The sequence below is a fragment of the Bufo gargarizans genome, chromosome 6, assembly GCF_014858855.1.
Source record: "Bufo gargarizans isolate SCDJY-AF-19 chromosome 6, ASM1485885v1, whole genome shotgun sequence".
Classification (NCBI taxonomy): Eukaryota; Metazoa; Chordata; class Amphibia; order Anura; family Bufonidae; genus Bufo; species Bufo gargarizans.
Window position 1 is genome coordinate 245,835,154 of NC_058085.1, and position 19,990 is coordinate 245,855,143.

General features: G+C 45.3%; 1 protein-coding gene, 1 long non-coding RNA gene and 1 pseudogene across 4 annotated transcripts in view; 2 read left to right on the forward strand and 1 right to left on the reverse strand.

The window, feature by feature from the left end:
• Nucleotides 1–312, reverse strand: part of LOC122940575 (gastrula zinc finger protein XlCGF26.1-like) — a 29,969-nt gene extending 29,657 nt beyond the window's left edge. For 2 of the 3 annotated variants that reach the window (XM_044297196.1, XM_044297194.1), the window contains exon 1: nucleotides 257–295. The gene's annotated coding sequence lies outside the window, so the exon portion shown is untranslated. Of the gene's footprint in view, nucleotides 1–256 lie in introns of all 3 variants that reach the window. The other variant, XM_044297195.1, reaches the window with a different exon arrangement.
• Nucleotides 313–7,516: 7,204 nt separating this feature from the next.
• LOC122940585 lies at nucleotides 7,517–12,800 on the forward strand. The gene is made up of 3 exons (XR_006390373.1): nucleotides 7,517–7,567; nucleotides 10,386–10,499; nucleotides 12,782–12,800. It is a non-coding gene; the product is annotated as an uncharacterized LOC122940585 (long non-coding RNA).
• A 1,327-nt stretch (nucleotides 12,801–14,127) lies between these two features.
• LOC122942114 overlaps nucleotides 14,128–19,990 on the forward strand; it is a 58,673-nt pseudogene continuing 52,810 nt past the window's right edge.

Genomic DNA, 19,990 nt, shown 5'->3' on the forward strand with positions numbered 1-19,990 from the left:
AGAAGAAAGCCTACACAAACCTCCCTACTGCCACGGGAGCGCATCCTGTAAGTGGGGGCCGTGGAGCCCTCCTGTATGAGCTACACACAAAATCACACTGCAAGATGCTGCAGCAGCAGGACGTGCCGGGAATAAAGCGCTCAGCGCCTTCTAGACCTCCCCCAGTGGATACGGTGTAATGCAGGGAGGGACAGGCAGGTATGCAGGAGTCAGGACAATAACACAGGTGACACATACTGAGCCGCCGCCGACTTACCCCGGAAGGACGAGCTCTTTTCCAACGCCACTCCCGTGACTTCCCGGGTACTTCCGGTCCGGACCCAGCACGTGACTAGCTCGAGCATCTGCTAGAGATCAGCGCCTTTGTGTTGTAACGTGCTCGCGCACACGCCATTGTGTTGTAGCCTGACTGCGGCCATGTTGTATTGGTCCATATTTCACGTCTAAGCATAACTGTTTTGGGCGTTTATCACAGCCTGCTGCTTTCATTTTTTTTTTTTTGGGGGGGGGGGGTTTAGTGGCTGAAGACAAGTGTATGATCCCATATTTTCCACAAGACATAACATAATTCGCGGAGGGGGGATTTGAGCATCTTTCAATAGTATTGATAAATATTCCTTGGTGAATCAAATTTCCCCATGCAAGCTGTAGGCATGGTACTGTCTAAACTCCATGCAGGTCATCATGGCCATGCAAATCTCTTGGAGGGCTTTGTAGCGGGTGCGCCCACCTTCCGACCAAACGCGTTTCGGGTTACTGCACTATCCCTTTCTCAGCTTGTTGCCTCTCTGTGCCCGCGTGGACAATGTACCAAGCTGACCTTACCTGCTCCTCTGGAGGACGTAACGTCACGTTTTTGGTAACCCGTGACCATAGCGCATCTCGTGAGCTCGACGTAGGCGACGTCAATCGGGTACGAGGTGTGGTATTCGTCACAGTGTTCTATTCTTGTACATTTTGTGGCCAAGTATAGGACATTTCTACGTGGAATGCACGCGTCCGGTATCCGTGTTTTGCGGACCACAAAACACATACGATCGTGTGCATGTGGCCTAATGAAGACAATCTGAAAATTTCACTTCCATTGAACGAAGCGTATAGTACGGTAAACGTTAGGCTGCAAAGCGTTCCCCCAAGAGAAAATCTGGGGAATCAGTACTTTATAAACTACGGTAATTCATGAAAATCACAGTACTATGGTGATCTGCCAGTACAAGACTGTAGTTCCGTGGAGCAGAAGTCCCACCCATATACAGCTGCTTACGTTGTAAACAATAGGGGCAACAAAGCAGTAGCCAATACACAAGAACGTTTTTTTTTTTTTCAGATGCCCTTCCTTAAACATGGCATGTACAAAATGTGATAAGAGCCGGCCGTGTCTGTATTGTGGTCCGCAATATACGGGCATTGTATCACAGATGCAGACCCATTCACTTGAATGGGTCTGCAATTCGGAGGATACAGAGTGTAGGCACGGAAGCACTACGGAGCACTTTCGGGACATTTGGGTCCCTGCCTCCGCTCTGCAAAAAGATAGAACATGCCCTATTTTTTTGTGGTGTGGATAGATTGCGGACCCATTCAAGTTGACGCAGGTCACACGGACCGTGTCTGTGCACTGATGCGGTCCCCAATGTGCGGCAAGCGTTCGTATGCATGAGCCCTAAATGAGACATTCGGCTGTGTTAAAGGGGTCATCCAGGAAAAGATAGTTATGACTTATCCTCAGCATAGGTCATCAGTATCAGATCTGCTGCAGGGGTGCGACACCCGGGATCCCTGTCAGGCGCCCCAGCCTCTTCCTAGGCGAATGATATCACTGTGCATCGGTCACATGGCCTAGTTGAAGCTCAGCCCCATTCAAGTTAATAGGGCTGAGCTGCAATACCAAGCACTGCTACTACACAATGGACGGCGCTGTGCTTGGAAAGCTGTTGGGAGCCGGAATCTCTCGGCAGAGCTCGGTTGAGCGCGGCAGCTCCCTGAAACAGATGATCGTGGGGACCACCGCCAATGTGATAATAATGACCGATCCGGTGTATAGGTCATCATTATCATTTCCCGGATAACCCTTTAACCCCTTCGCTACCAACGGCGTACATGTATGGTGCTGGAGAGATGTGTAAACATGGCACCCGCTCGCACGTGCAGCGGGCTCCATGGCCGGCAGATCTCTCCTGTTTCAGCTGTTGCTGTAGATGACGTGACCAAGTGAGATCACGGCATCTAAATGCGCAAAAAAAAAAACGGAAGCTTGCGCTTCTGGGCTTCCTACCGATGCCCCTTGTAGCCAATTGGGGCATGGGTAGTTGCGCCCAACACTTTCAGACTCACTGACGAGACTGAAAGTGTTCATGCTGCAATTCTTATTTTGGCCACCAGATGACAGGCCAGGATAAGAAATTAGCAATATTGAGTTTCAATGACATGTTAAAAATCCCTGATAGAACAAAATAAAAAATTTAAAAACATTATTTATAGGCTCATATATGAGCCACAAAATCATCACAAAAAATTGGTAATAAAGATATCAAAAAATAAAAAAATATATAAAAGTTTAAATCACCCCCCGTTTCTGTATAATTAAAAAATTAATGCCTAAATAATAAATATAAACATCATGGGTATCACTGCGATCGAAAACACCCATACTATTAAAATAGAAGAAAAAAAATACAATACGGCGAATGGCGTAGCTGAAAAAAGGGTCAAAATGGCCAATTTGCCATTTTTTCATTGCTTCTATTACCCAAACAAATGTAATAAAATGTGATAAAAAAGTCACACACACACTCTAAAATGGTATCAATAAAAACTACAGATTGTTCCGCAAAAATGAGCCCCTAAACAGCTCAGAAGACATAAATATAAAAAAGTTATGGGGGTCAGAATCAGAATACGGTGATGTAAAAAAGAAAAAAAATTTTATCAAAGTTTAAATTAATTTTTACACTATTAAGACATAAGGAAGCTATACATATGGGGTATCGTTGTAATCGTACTGACCCAGAGAATGAAGGGCATGGGTCAGTTTTGCCATAAACAAAATGCCGTGGGAACAAAACCCGTAAAATGGTGGAGGAATTGCATTTTTTTTTCTAATTGCATCCCATTTGGAATTTCTTTTTCCGCTTCCCACCACATTTTATGTCTCAATAAATGGTGGCATTAGACAGTACAACCTGTCCCGCAAAAAATAAGCCCCCATACAGCTATGTGACTGGAAAAAAGTTATGGCTCAAGGAAAATAGGGAAGAAAATGAAAACGCAAAAATGAAAAAAAATGTATCCTAAGGGTTAACCCATGCAGATGCTTGAAGATTCTTTAAAGGCTTATCTGCAGGATAGATGACATTAGGCATGTCTAATCAAGGCGTTTCGGGTAAATACAGCCCTTTGGTAAGAGAGAACAGGCATCTATTCTTTGGCCGTGTTGTGGTCATCAGAAGGTCATGAGATCATTGGTGAACGTCAACTGATGGTCAGGAGCTGTGGACGCCAATAAAAGCACATTGTTTTCCCAAAATGTTGATAGAACTGTATGTTTTACAGGAAGGGCGAGCATTAGTAAAAACACATAGAGTCCTCCATATTTTTAAATCATCAAAATATAAAATTAAAGGGGCTGACCTTACAGATTCCTTATTGGAAAAGGTCAAATTACCGTGCCTCACCACGGAACAACTACATTATCTTAATGGAGAGGTTAGTCTGGAAGAACTACAGTCTGTTATTAAAAAGTTAGGGAATGCAAAAGCGCCTGGCCCGGACGGGTATACAGGGGAATATTATAAGGCACTGCTAGATCAGGTATCCCCGGTTCTGGTGAAATGGTATAATGAAGTATTAAGTGGCACAGCGTCCCCAGATAAAGATAATATCTCTTATATTAAACTGCTTCCCAAGCCCGGTAAAGACCCCTTACTGCCAGGGTCTTATAGGCCAATCTCACTTATCAATGTGGATACTAAAATACTTTCAAAGATTATTGCAGATCGTTTGGCTACTATATTACCATCAATCATTGGCACAGAGCAGGTGGGATTTGTGCAGGGCAGGTCAGCAGTTACCAATATACGCACGGTATTAACGGTTCTGGATAGGGTCTGTCACCAGCCAAGACACGGGGAGACTCCAGTCATGCTCACGCTGGACACGGAGAAAGCATTCGATAATGTAAGGTGGGCATGGCTGGAGGCAGTTCTGGATAGGATGGGTTTCACTGGGACTTTCAGGGTTTTCCTTTCAAAGTTGTACAGACTCCCCAGAGCACGGGTATATACTCCGGGATTTTTATCCAATGCATTTCACCTCCAAAAGGGGACACGCCAGGGTTGCCCTCTATCACCCCTCTTGTTTAATTTGTCAATAGAGCCATTGGCTAGATTCTTATGTCATTCAGATCTATATGATGGAGTAGGGATAGGCGCTAGGCAAATAAAGGCGGCGTTGTTCGCAGACGATATATTACTATTTGTAGCTAACCCGAAAAAGCACGTGGAACGGATTTTCCTAGCATTAAACCACTTCGGATCCTATTCAGGGTACAGATTAAATGCCTCAAAATGTGAGTTGTTAGCCCTATCCCAGAAAGATTCAGGGGAATGTCAGTTGCCTAAACATTTAAACATAACAAGAGCGAAAAGGAGCATCAGGTATTTAGGCATAAACATTGGCAGAGAACCACATTCATTATATTCACTAAACTATCCCCCCCTCATTGCCAAGATTGTGCAAGAGCTAGATAGATGGCAGGGTTTGCCTTTAAATCTGGTGGGGAGATGCCATCTCATTAAAATGATGAGCATGTCCAAGCTCCTTTACCCACTCCAGACTATTCCACTTCTACTTCGTCATGCGGATATCCAGCTACTGGAAAGTAGGTTCACTCGATTCATATGGCAGGGTAAGAGGCCCAGGATATCGCTGGATAAACTTAAATTCAGAAAGGAGGAGGGGGGCCTGAATTTTACTGATCTTAGAGGTTATAACCTGACGTGTATAAGTAGGCATATTTTAGATTGGGTTAATGGGACGAATCACTACTCAAACCTGACATTAGAAAGGGAGTTGGTACGGCCATGGGAACTGGTGGCTTTGCTACATCCTAGAAGGCCCACTTTACCGGCACACATCAAATCCTCTCTTGTAGTGAGGGACACGGCGGTTGTATGGAAAAAAATTAGAACCCACTTCCACCTTCCTTACCAGATTTCCAAACACCTCCCCCTGAGGGGAAACCCTTCCTTTAAACCAGGCATTGATAATATGTTTTTCAAAGACTGGATCCTTAAGGGGATAAATAAAATAGGAGACCTGTTCCACGAATCTGAAGGGAGATGGGCGACTTTATGTGAACTAGAGGGCAAATTTGCATTAGGAAGATCCTCGTTTATGCAATACGCTCAAATAAGAAATCACTGTAGGGACTTATCTAGGGATCTGTCAAAAGAATGGAAGCAGAATGACTTTGACTGATTCCTTAGGACCTCGGCAAAGAGATCACTTTCAATGTTGCATCAGGTGCTGAGAGACAGGTGGAGAACTTTAGACCCTAAAGGAATATTTAAGAAATGGGCCCGAGAATTGGGGGTGGCAGAGATTCACGAGACAGTATGGTCGGGAATTGTAGCTTTGCGCAAGGCCATAATTAATGAAACTTGGAGGGAAACACATGTGAAGATTTTACATCATGCCGTTTACGGATTTGACATACCTACTACTCCAACCAATCTAGAGAGAATAACAGCATGCCCCAAATGCGACACTCCCAGGACTGACTTATATCATGGTCTATGGGCCTGTCAGAAACTAAACAGGTATTGGAATGAGATCAGCCAGATATTAAGCAAGATTAGTAGAGTGCGCACTGCAATTACACCATCGCTGGCAATACTACACTGTGATGTGGGTAACCAAGTTGCCAATCAGAGTTCAGAGGAGAAAGGAGATGACTTATCCAAGGTATCATTGGTGGGTCATAAACTGATAATGGTCGCTAAAAGATGCTTACTGAAACTGTGGTTGTCAACTGAGGTCCCCACTAGGGATATGGTAGTGGCACAAATGCGTAATCTATTTCATTTGGAATGGCTGGAAGCGTTAAACTGCAAGGAGGCACTAGGTCGGCGTTTTTTTCAAACTTGGAAACTGTTTACATTATCGTATGTGCCAAGTTCAGAATACACAAAAATAATTAGCCCATTTAGGTTGACGGAGTGGTATCTTAAGGAGGACCTGAAGGGAGATTTGGGGCCTTTTAAAGTATCCGGGTGAGGCCCAGTAGGTATCATTAGAAGTCGGAAGTACTGATAGGAGATAACACTTTGTTCTTTTCTCTTGCCTAGGGGATGGCACCTCTATTGGACATATGTTCCTCTGGAAATTTATGGGGCAATAAACAACATAAGTTGGGGGGGGGGGGAGAAGGGGGGATATATCAGTTTTCGGGAAAGGGTAATTGAAGGGGGGGGGTGAAAATAGAAAATGAGATTCCAACTGTAATATGTGATTTGCTTTATCATTGCTTTATTTGATTTATTGCAATACTGAATGGAAGAAAATGTAACACTTCCTATTTGCCTATTGTCATGCTGTTGTTTTGACATTGTATGGAATCTCACGAAACTTAATAAAAAGATATTTAAAAAAAAAAATTAAAGGGGATCTCCAAGGATTGGATGGGTTTCATTCGCAGAGGGGAAGGGGGCATCATTCTTTTCTTTCTTGGTTTTGTTCTTTCTTACATATCACTTACCCTGTGATGGATGTTTTGCATCATACTTTTTAGGCTACTTTCACACTTGCGGTAGCGGGGTCCGGTGGGGGAACAGCCTGCCGGATTCATGCTAACGCTAGCCCACCGTGCCGCCGGAAGTCCGCTCCGGCCCCATTCACTATAATTGGGGCAGGTCGGAGGTCCGGCCACAGCACGGAAAACATGCCAGACAAAAACTACAGCATGCTGCGTTTTTTGTCCGGCCGCCTCTCGGCTTGTTTGCTGTGCTGCGACCGGACTTCTGGCCTGCCCCATTATATCTCCGGCGGCACGGTAGGCTAGTGTTAGCATGGATCCGGCGGGGTAAATCTTCTGCCACCAGGGTGAAAATAGCCTTAAAAAACAAATAAAAATTATGTTTAAAAAAATTATTACTGCCATTAGGTTGCAGGGAACTTGATATCTGCCCTGCTATATTGTCAGATTGCTCATAGTCATAATCGAGAAGTATTTTGGGGAATTGCTCATTATGCAATTGTCTAATATAGAAGTTTAATTCCGGGATCTTATTTGGATCCCACTAATGTCTCCTTTATTTCCAGCACTGGTCAAGCATCCTGAGAGATGATTTATTATGTTTTTTTAGTTTGGTCTTGTGCTGTTTATATCCTGATGACGGAATCAGAAGGGGAGGGACAGACACAATGAGATCTATAAGAGGACCTGCTCCTCGCATCCCTGGATCTGAGAGAGAGAGAAGGTCTGCAGATCAGATCATTATGTGGATTCCATGGTTTCCTGTGATCTGGACGGTGGTCGCCTTCTCTGCTGCTGACAATTCATGTCCAGGTGAGGCTTTCCTACATTTACACTGGTTTTCTGCTTTAGCCAGTAATAAAAGTACTGGTGTTGAATCCATGAACTGGAATAGCGCATTTCTGTATGTGCGCTCAGGCAATAGTATTACTGAAGGTTTTTTCCGGAATACAGACTATACAGTGGACAGAACTGGAAGCACAAGCATCCATTGTAAAGTTTCTGGTGCCATCCCCAAAACAACTGCTCGGTGGTGGTGCCATGTGCCAGACCCCCACCAACCTGATATTAAAGGGGTTGATCCCATCTAGGGGTGCACCACCAATGAGGCCAGGTGAGGCGATCTCCTCAGGCAGCATCAGTTAGGGGCAAGAGAGGGGCAGCCAAAGGGCCATGGGCTAAAAGGAAGGGCATTAGGGAGGGAGGGGCAACATTTCAGTTTTCGCCTCAGGCAGCAGAAAGGCTAGGTGCACCCCTGGTCCCATCTCGTACATATTGCTAGGATATGCCACCAATGTCTAGAACGCTGGCTCGGCTATTTCTGTCAGCCCCATAGAAGTGGATGGAACGGCTGCCGCTCTTGCGTGGTGCGCTTCCCATCCATTTCTATGGGGCTTCTGCTTTCTTTTCTATGGGACTGCTGGCTATTTTCGGCAGTCCCATAGAAATGAAAGGAGGGTGGCTGCGCAAGAGCAGCCACCACTCTATGGGGCTGGCGGAAATAACCGAGCCAGCGCCCCATCTTTCAGACATAGGTGGCATATCCTAGCAATATGCCACCAATGTATGAGAAGGGACCAACCCCTTTAATGAACTATCCCAATGCCAAGCCATCAATATTGAAGTACTGGAGACCCCCGTTGAAATATCATGTTATTTATCAGTGGCGTAACTATAACTGACTGGGCCCCACACCAAATTATTGAATGAGCAACTTCTTCACAACCCCCCCTCCCCCTATGCAAGCCCCAGTCCTGCAGCTAGTCAAAATCACTCACTCAGACCAGGCCCTGCTGCGACTTTGTCCGTTTCCCGCACATATACTGCATATCATGTCACTGTAATTAATACTATTGTGGGGGCCCTTTTACAATTTAGTCCTCATCTCAGGTGCGCCCCTTTTGAGTTCAGGCCCCGCAGTAGCTGCGTCCCCTGCTTCCACTATAGGTACGCTCCTGCCTTTCACAATATTACAGCTATACACACGATACAATGCCAATAAAAGGTTTGTTACCATAATTACAAGAAAAATGCAAAAAAAAAGTACTCAAAACAAATATAATTAGGGAGAGTTTACATTTCCGTTTTATTTTCCATTCTTCTAATGTGTCAGAAGAACAAAGAAAAAAAAATGGAAGCTCCAGGGAGATTTTTTAAGGTAGCAGCATAAGCTGCTGCTGACAAGAGCTGCTGTTATCTTCAGTGCGGCCCTCCACTATACGCTGCCTGTGAGGCCAGAAGTTTACATCATAGTACATGCAACCCTGCCCTGCTCACACCCCTGCTACTGCTCCCGGGCCCCTTCTAAGCTCGGGGACCCCAAGCAGCTGCTTCCCCTGCTTCCCTGATAGTTACGCCCCTGTTATTTATCATGTGTGGTGAACAATATAAAGGCCAAAAAAATCTCCAACGCCAGAATTGTTTTTTTTAATCACCTTTTTTATTGCCTTCACCCAAAAAATTATCAAAAAGTTGTATGCACGCAAAAATGGTATCAATAAAAACTACTCCTTGCCGCCCCAAAAAACAAGTCCTCACACACCTTCATTGGCGAAAACTAAAAAAAGCTATCTATTATATTTTATTTTTTAGAGGATTTTTTATTTTTGCTAAAATATTAAAAACATAATAAAGATTATGTATGTTTGGAATCGTTGTAATCGCACTGACCCATGAAATAAATGCTTTATGTCATTTTTACTGCACCATTAACTCTGTAAAAACGAAAATCCCAAAAATAAGGCATACAGTTTTTTTCATTTCCACCCCACAGATTTTTTTTTCCAGTTTTTCAGTACATTATATGAAACATTAGTCCTCATGCACAAGGCCGTAAGAGTTTTGCGGTCCGCAAATCACGGATCCACAAAGGACAGATCCCAGTTGTGAGCATGCCTTCTTTCCTTCCTCGTTCCCCTCTCCCCTATCTAGAGAAAAGTCTTATTCTTGTCTGCAAAACGGACAAGAATTGAAAATGTTCTATTTTTTTGCGGGGTCGCGAAGATGAATGGATCCGCAAAAAAATGTGGATTGGATGCAGACTGAAACTAGAGCCATGTTCATGAGGCCTTAAGCCTTTTCCACATCTGTCAGCAGTTTTGTACCTATGAAGCCGGCTGACCTGTTACATGTGCGCTTGGCCGCTGAAGACATCTGTGTTGGTCCCATGTTCATATGTTCCCGCATTGCTGAGAAAAATGAAGTTGTAATATATGCAAATGAGCCTCTAAGAGCAACGGGGGCATTACCATTACACCTAGAGGCTCTGCTCTCGCTGCAACTGCCACACCCTCTGCACTTTGATTGACAGGATCAGGTGTGATGACGTTTACACTGCCTGGCCCTGTCAATCAAAGTGGAGAGGGCGCAGCAGTTGCAGAGAGAGCTCAGCCTTTTGGTGTAACGACAGCGCCCCTGTTGCTCCTAGAGGCTCATTTGCATATATTAAAACATAATTTTTCTCAGCAATGCAGGCACATGTGAACGTGGGACCAACACAGATGTCTTCAGCTGCCAAGCGCACATATATCTATATGACTCTTTGAATCCAGGGGAGGTAAAAACAAAAGCATTGTCTCAAAAATTTGCTTGGTCTAGGGTTAATGTTGACCATCTCTATGTCTGGTCACAGAAGTGAAGATTTTAGGAATTGGAGACTCCGACAAACTGACCATACTCAGAGGGTGCCCAGGCTTTCCTGGATCTCCTGGCCAAAAAGGAGAAGTTGGGTCACCTGGAGTAAAAGGTAAGTGGCATCCCGACCTGGATAGTCTATACAGATTATAGACTGGTGGTATGTATTGTACCCAGGATTTATACATATCACCTACCCACTGCTAAGACCCCCATCTGATCCTAAGAATGAAGGTCTTGTGTCCTCCACCTGTATAAATGAGGTGGAGTTCATGTAGGCACACTCGGTTTCTTTTCAGTAGTTCCATCGAGATGAATGGAGCAGCAGCAGTATGCACGCTCAACTGTTTCTCCATTCACATGGGGGGGGCGGGGGGCAAAGGATCCTTGTTTTAATGATTAGTGGGTGTCCCAGCAAGCATACTTTTGTGACCTACCCTGGGGATTAATTTAAATCTTAGGAGAACCCCTATGATTTATGATTGCATTTAACTCATTTTGGGCTGAAAAATATATTTTTCAGTTGGTCTTTATTAAAAATGTTCAGGCATTTCTGAGTTACAGGGTTAAAAATCAGTCTGTTTGCAGTTTATTTAATACCCCCATCATTTGATGGCTCATATGTAGCTCTTATCTCTGATGTCTTGACCTCATAAACACCTATTTAATCCATATTCTTATCAAAGCTATTTGGAGTGTTTATGAAGTCAGGAGATCAGAGACAAGAGCTAAACATGACCCATCAGGGATTCAAAGAAAAGAGAAACTGACAGACTAATTTGTAACCCTGTATCTCAGAAACGACTGGGGTTGTCCCGCGGAAAATATTCTACAGTTTTCAAATCAGCGCCTGGATCTGAATACTTTTATAATTGCATGTAATTAAAAATTTGGCATAGCCACTGAGATATTCTGTAAAATGTATCTGTATAGCGCCACCTGCTGTTTCTTATTTCTTTGACCCGCTCACAGAGAGGGCCACACATGCTCAGTTTCAACCTTCAACTGCTTCCTGAGCTGTGATAGGGAGAGCATGGACACGCCCCCTTAGAAAAGACACTCCCCTTGATATAAATCTAGCAAAGCAATGACTGTGGAGATCTCTGGATCCATGTGAGGTACAGGGTTGGTTCTAGCTTTGTTAGAAAGAGATTGCCATGTACTATATGATATCTGATTTCCTGAAACACACTGCAAATACTGTGATTGTGTTTCATGTAACTTGTGCTTGTATATCAGTTTCAATGAAGTTGCATAGGGAGAGGGAGGTACCAACAAGCCTCCCAGGGCTGACTCCGCCCTACACACAGCACAGAGAAGGAGAAGAAGGTCAGTGTGTGTGATGTCTGACCTCAGCAGCCATTTGGGAGAGTTATTCAAACTCCATAGTTAGTTCTATGAACCAGCTCATAGAAGGAAAAGATTGCAGAGGAACCAGGCAACTCAGAGTGGGAGTGAGAATATTGGCAAAGGAAGGTAACTGTCGTTTATCAGACTCTAGTCTCCTTTGCATTAGGAGAGATTCTAAGCTACAAGCAGCCCACCATAACCAAGGACAGAAAGGCCATCAGTCAGAATATAGTATTCCTAGAGAGGATACAGAAGTATATGATTATACAGTACAGCAGAGATAGTCCATCCCTCCAGCCCGGAGAAACAAGGGAGAAAGATCGACTGTCATAGAAAACTGCCCCTTATGCAACTTCTGGGAACTAATCTGAATCACTGTAAAAGCTGCCTTGCTGTAAATTACTTTTGCATACATTGATGACCATTGGATCAGCTTCAGTAAAGTCTCCTTATTCTATATCATCTCAACATTTGCACCTTACGGTGCTGGCATCACAAACAACGACACAGGGGCCCAGCCGCAAAAGCACCATAAACACCTATACCATCAAGGGCAACTCAACTTCCATCTGGCCGGTGTTCCCTGCAATAGAGAGTGCCCCGGAGGATTTAGTGCTGTCTTCCTCTTCACTGCACGCCGGCCCAGGGAGGCTCTGCTAACCATGAGCACAAACTACTACTACTCCCATCGGCCCACCGTAGCCTCACATGTTGCCCCTGCGGACCCGGTTGCTGCAAATAATCAAGGCATAAAGACCTACCAAATAAAAACAAAAAATGATTTTAGCCCAAAATGAGTAAAATGCAGTCATAATTTTTTTTTTTAAAGATGTCCATAGTTTTTAATGCTTCATCTACACAACCATAATACAGGCATCTGTATCTCAACCGCAACATCTGGACCGGACCTCCCCCGGTTCCGCTGAGCCATAGGGTTCCATAGTTTGCGTTTCCACACATTGTCCCCTGAAAATTTGACTAGTATTTTTGTGTGAATTTTACCGACTTGACGCCCATTTTATTGTATGTTCTGTCAATGTTCAGGAGACAATGGACTTCAGGGACCGGGAGGGGGCTTGCAGGAGAGCTGCCGAGGGAAGCAGGGAGCTTGCATGAGCTTATTGGGGAAGCCGCTGTCGTACAACAGCAGCCAGAGCTGCCGGAGGAACGTGAAGTACCGGAGGCTGCATAACTACCTGTGCAACGTGCTGGAGAGACCCCGGGGCTGGGCATTCATCTACCACGTCTTTGTGTGAGTACCGGACACCGTGCTACTGTGTATAATGCACCGACACTCGCCACATGTGGGCATGGCTCTGGCATCCAATACATATCAGGAAAAGCTATACTGTGCATTTATAATGTGTGCAGGGTGCCAGGGGGGTCCAGCAGTGTCTGTCACTTGGAGATGTCAGGGGCAGAGCTCCTGGAGACACGACGTATCCTCATCCACACACTCTTCTGTGCGATTCATCTGCTCTGTCACATGAAGCCACATATTCTTCTCCAAAGTACAAGCCCTCCTCAGTCAATCTGATTCCCTGCCCTCTGTGGAGGCACCATGCCCAGCAGGTCCTTTGTACAGCACAGTGACACCAGGTTACATACCAAGATGTTCTCCACTCCCAGCCCCTGACAACCTATGTGACAACCTTTCACAAAGTGCTACCTCCAGCCAGAGCCCTGCTGTCAACTGCCCCAATCTCCTTGCTGTGATGCATAAAGAAGCATGTGAGGGTTACAGAGTGCCCATGGAGCCCACATCCTAGAAGCGGATCTGCCCAGCTGATGCCACTCCTGGAGAGTCCTGTAAACTGGAGACTGTATGTAAACTAATAGTATACACTACATAACCCTGACAGCCTGCACAGTCACATGTGGGCACAGCCCTGGCATCTAATACATGTCACAGAGAGCTCTCTGTGATATGTATTGGATGCCAGGGCTGTGCCCACATGTGACTGCGCAGGCTGTCAGGGTTATGTAGTGTATATTAGTGTACATACAGTCTTATAAATTATAAGACTGTATGTAAATAATATACACTACATAACCCTGACAGCCTGCCCAGTCACATGTGGGCACAGCCTGGCCCCTTATTACCCCCAGTATTTGCGGTTCCTCAAGTCCTCTCAGGGCTGTTTACATCGGCTCGGGCTCTGCTTCCGGTCTGCGGCCTGGGCCCAACATATTGAATCTGGAGGTGAGGCAGCGGGAGCCTGAGGCCACTTGCAGGAAGAGAGGGGCGGCCACACACAGGACAGCCAGCCAGGCCGGGCCAGGAGGATCACGGGCTGCCGCTCACAGCGACACCAGGTGGTCGGAGGGAGCAGTGCCGCTCCAACGGAGGCCGGCCGGCCTGCTCAGCTCCACCCACCGGCCACCACTACATGAGAGCTTTCGGATTTGGGGCACCGGCCGCCGAAAAAGTGCAGGCATATCTTAAAGCGGCCCCAGGGCCGGCGGCCTACCGGGAAATCTCCCGGTATCCCGGTAGGCCAGTCCGGCCCTGGGTGTCAGTCAGCCCACCGATCTGATACTGATGATCTTTAAGGAAACACACTATTGACAAGGGGAATGACAACGCCCAGTGGTCAATTTATTCATACATTTCCAGGAGGACTAACATAGGAACAAAACAAGGCATTGTTTTTTTTTTTCATGGGACAACCCCTTTCATTTTCGGATGGTCATCTGTTCTCTTAACGTATATATTTTTTGCTTTGGGATAGGTGTTGACGGCTCCAAAGGCGAAAAGGGGCAAAAAGGTAAGTCGTGGAGTAGTTCCAATATTTTTTAGACATTTTTGATAAATTCCCCTCCCCAATTCTTGTGTGAACGCTCCAGTGGAGAATAGAGCTTTGGCTGTCACTTTTCATTTTGAATATAAATTATAAAACGGATTCATCTGATTGGTTGCTACGGAGAGTTGCGGCAGATTTATGAAACGGTCTCAAAGAAATTCTGGCTTTGTCGCCCATAGCAACCAGAGCACAGCTTTCACTTCTAATAGTACTTCTGAAAATGAAAGATGCGCTGTAATTGGTTGCTATGGCCAATAAAAGCCAAAAGCCCTTTAACCTCTTCATGTACCGCACTAAAGATGGCGCCCAGTTATGAGCTGTTTTAAACAACAGAACCTGGTACTAATGTAGGCGCGCTTGACCACAGCATCTGAGAACGAAAAAACCCAGGAGCACGCGCTCCCGGGCCTGCAACAGCTTCCCCTAGCGAGGATCGGGGGAACTAGATGGTGAGTATGGTAACCTCGGTCCTCCTGAATGATACGAGGCTGCTGTACATTAGTTCCTCTGGAGCCCCTACCTGTGGCAGGGCTTCATAGGAACACAGGGGGTCATTTATCAAACTGGTGTAAAGTAGAACTGGCTTAGTTGCCCATAGCAACAAATCAGATTTCACCTTTCATTTTTGACAGCTCCTTTGGAAAATGAAAGGAGGAATCTGATTGGTTGCTCTGGGCAACTAAGCCAGTTCTACTTTACACCAGTTTGATAAATGACCCCAATAGTGTCATTCTCATAGATGATTGCTTGCCCTAGGGCAGTGGTGGCGAACCTATGGCACGGGTGCCAGAGGCGGCACTCAGAGTCCTCTCTATGGGCACCCACACCCAGGAAAAAGTCTGTGGTGTACCAATATGCCTTAGACATTTTCTGCCATTCGTCAGCGCAGGGCGCACTATGAACAGCACAGGCAGTGCATTAAAGGCAGGCAGCCTGTTATAGCTAAGGGTAGGTTCACGTCATCGTTATGGATTCCGTTATGGCTTTCTGTTATAACATGGTTATAACGGAAAATAACAGAATCCATAAGACGGAAGTCAAAACTCAAGACTTTAAGAGGCATTCCATTTTGATCCGTCACCATAGAAGTCTATCTGAATCATAACGGATCTGTCTGGTTCCCGTTATGCAAGATGGAAAATAAAGTCCTGTCGAAAGTCCTATGGGCAGCATAAAGGATCCGTCCTGGTTTTTGACTTCAGTCTTATGGATTCCGTTATTTTCCGTTATAACCATAACGGAATCCATAATGCTGATGTGAACCCACCCTAAATGATAAAGTACATGGAAGATATACTATACTGGTATTCAGGGTAAATTGCCGTGTTGGCACTTTGCGATAAATCAGTGGGTTTTGGGTTGCAGTTTGGGCACTCGGTCTCTAAAAGGTTCACCATCACTGCCCTAGGGGAACTATTAAAAAGTGTAAAAAATAAATAAATGATGCTGCTCGTGGCATTTTTAAATGGGTGTGGCTTCACAAAATAGGCATGGTTTAATGCAATGGGCGGGGCCTCTATGGCCTGACATATTCACCATAATTATGCTGGCGGAAATTATATCGGGAATATACACGACCCATAAATGGCATAAATTTCAGTTCCTGGTGCCCGGACAGTACAGTATTTATTAACAGGCCTGTTCCTTTAAATAAATTTGGCACATCTTTCTCCTTTTATAAACATTGATGTATGTGCATCGGGCCATGTAGTACATCGGGCCATGTAGTGAAAGGAGGACACACCCTGGCTCTGGGGCTCCTTGCTGATGTTAGCTAGGGTGCCCTTGATGTTACGTGTATGTACGGGTTGCAGGGCAGGGTGTGTAGAGTGCAATGGCCAGCGTATATTGCGTAGGAGTCAGAAAACCAGGCCAGATGTAGCAGAATAAACGTCTCTCATCACTAAAGTGCAAAATAGGAGTTGTAGTACATCCAAAGATAGCAAAACACAATTCCACAGTGAAATCCTTCACAGATAACGATGTATGGATTTAGGCAAGGATGTTATGGCTCTTTCCTCTCTATCTGTCTCAAGGCTGTTCCTGCAGAATCTATGGCATGCAATGGTTCTCTTTCAATGGTGGCTGTAGTGTCCACTGAGTGATGGAGGAGTTTTATAGATACGACTGGCCTGATTGTGTCCAAGTGTGAAGGGTGTCTTAACAGTGACCCTCACAGCAGTAAAGTCTAACTTGGCTATGCAGACTGTATGTTCTCTAGTTCTCTCCTTTATCTTACTCCTTCTGCAGATCATGCAGAGATCTGTTAGCCTCTGAAGCTATTTGGGCCTAAGAAGAGGAAGCACCAGTCACAGCTTCTTCTGCCTTCTAATGCCTGACTAATTCAGCTGGAGACAGATCCTGGATCCCCCATCCAACCACCTGCAAGTGCTGAGCTAGGATTTTTAACCTCGACTGTGCCATCCATACACGGTTATGCTGGGTGCAATACATAGCATGACATAACATTAAATAACATAATAGGGTACTGCTCTGGGGTACTGCATATAAAACAACCGTTTTTAGCAAACATGCCATTACGACTGACATTAGGACATTTATCCCCCACTGGCATCAGATGCGCCACAATTATTGAAAAGGCACATGACTCCTAAAGGGGTTATGCCATCACTAATGTAAAAAATAGAAATCAGACATCATATAGTACAGTATAGTGTATATAGTGCCCCTATTAGAGCCCCCCAGTAATATTAGTGCCCCCAGTAATAGCAATGTCCTCATTAGTGCCCCCCAGTAATAGTAATGCCCCTATCAGTGCCCTCCAGTATTAATAATGCCCCCATTAGCACCCCCAGAATTAATAATGCTCCCGTTAATGCCCCCAGTAATAGTAATGCCTCTATTAGTGCCCGTCATTAATAATAATGCCTCCATTAGTGCCCCCAAAATTAATAGTGCCCCTTTTAGAGACCCCCAGTAATAATGCTCCGATTTGTGCCCCTAATATTTATGCCCCTAATAATATTTATGCCCCAATTAGTGCCCAACAGAATTAATAATTCCCCTATTAGAGCCCCCCAGTAATATTAATTCCCCCAGTAATAGCAGTGCCCCCCAGAATTAATAGTGCCCCCATTGGTGCCCCCAGTAATAGTAATGTCGTCATTAGTGCCCCCCAGTAATAGTGATGCCCCCATTAGTGCCCTCCAGAATTAATAATACCCTCATTAGCTCCCCCCAGAATTAATAGTGCCCCCATTAGTGCCCCCAGTAATAGTAATGTGCTCATTAGTGCCCCCCAGGAATAGTAATAGTTATTGTAAAATACTGGCAATTAAAAATGAGAAAAAATTTACCACCGCCGGCAGAGTCAATAAATTATTGGCTTGGCCGGTGCATTACCGGCTGGGTGGCAACCCTAATGGCATAGTGCCACTGAGCTGGTGGATATAAACATCATTTGTGCACTACATTTTCTTTATCTGTCTATTCTTTTCAGCTGCAAAAAACTGCAAATAATTACTGGAGCGGGGTGAAGTGCTAAGTGAGTGGTGGCCAACACGGACCACATTTGGATGACGTAGGACGTCACGCTCTCGCCCTCCCTCCCGCTGCTCGGCTGCCTCCCTGATTGTTGACCACTGTTTGTGGCATCTTCGTTGCCTTCATGACTGGATCGCGTTCGGATCGCGAACTGAATTTGATCACCGGCATCTCCGCTCCTTCCTCCTGTCTCCTCGCTTGGACTGGGATTGCTTGTTAGCTAGCTGCCTATTCCTCCGCTCCCTCCTCCTGCCTTCTGTCTCTCCGCTTGGATTGCGGATTGACTGTTTGAAGTCGTCGATTGCTGGTGCTTACGCTCCTTCCTCCTGCCGACGGATCGGGATCACTCGCTAGCTACCTGGCTGTCACCTCCTGCCTTCTCGCCTCTCTCCCGGGGCGTCTCCTGGGTCCTTCTGCTTGCTGGCATTTTGGGGTATTAATTTCTCCCCTCTGGACGGATCCTGTTGCTGTGTGCTGTATGCTCCACGGGGACATTGGAGCCAGGGCGACTGTCTTCCTCTCTCCAGCCTTTCAACTGGTCCTCCGGTTTGCTTGCAGTGTGGTGATCCTCCTGATTGCGCTCCTCGTTCCTTCAAGTTGGATCTGCTGACAGCCTGAAAGTGAAGATCGGTGAGACTGTTTCCTTACTGCTTCCCCTCTAACTAATCTAGTTAATCAACTAACTATTTAACCAACTAATTAAGGGTTACTAATGTATTTCTAACCTATATCGTAGTTTGGACAACGCACGCACAGGAACTGACATACTCTGTGATAAAATTGGTCAAGGGGGGAGAGAGTGGAAAGCGGACGGGTGGAGGAGGAAAAAAGAGAATAGGAATAAAAAATAAAAATATAATAAAATAAAAGGAAAAGAAGAAGTAGGGGAGAGAGGGAAAAGGGGGAAGAAAGGGAAGGAAAGGGGAAAAGAAAAAGAAGAAAAAAAAAAGGAAAAGGAATGGCACCAAAGGCTAGTAGGCGTTCTGTGGACCTCTCTGGTCAGAAGCCGGTCGTTAAATCCTTTGAAGGAGCAAAGACAGACCATTTTTGAGGTCCTCAAGGGTGAATACGAGAGGTGGGCAAAAGGATACCAGTATCAAAAGAACTGATCATTTTGAAGCAATGGAATCCGAATGAAAAAAGCTTCTGGGTATCCCCAAGGGGAGGAGGGAATAGAGGGAGAAGATGGGACTAATGCTAATCCCTCCCCGCTAAAATAAATACTATTGGCAGTAAAGCAGAATGGGGATCTAATACAGGTCATCACAACCCAGCTATGGGCAATTCAAGCCGATGTGGGATTGATTAGGGATAATCTGTCTAAAATTCGAGAGAGTTAGTAAAGTGGAGAACTCTATGGTTACTATACAGAATGAATCTAAAAAAATAAATACTGAGATGTCCACCTTGAAGACAGACCTTAAAGGGACACTGACAGGCCCAATAAGCATATTTAGCTATATATATGACTGCACAGGTCTTCTAATGTGTATTAAAATCATTTAAGTATCTCCCCTGTCCACCTTATAAATACAGTAAACTGATGTTTTATAACCTGATAGAATCGTCTTCTTTCTGCCCAAAGGGCGACGTTTCAGCTTCACTTGCGCCCAGCCAGCCTCGCACCAACTGCAGTTTTGAAGCGCCGCCCAGCTCTGCTGTCCCCGACGTTTCCGAGATCCCATAGCTTTCTACTGGGCATGCGCGGGATCTCGGAACGTCGGGGACAGCAGAAGCCGCCCAGCGAAGTGAATGGAATGGTGGTGGATCTGGAAGATAGAACACAAAGATATCATGTGAGAATTTTGGGGATCCCAGGGGGCGCGGACGATAAGAACCCTGCCCAATCTATACAGACGATGATCCTGGAAAATTTTGGGAGGGAATATTTCCCGCCCTTGTTTCTAGTAGAAAGAGCTCACTGTGTCCCAGGTGGAAAATCTAT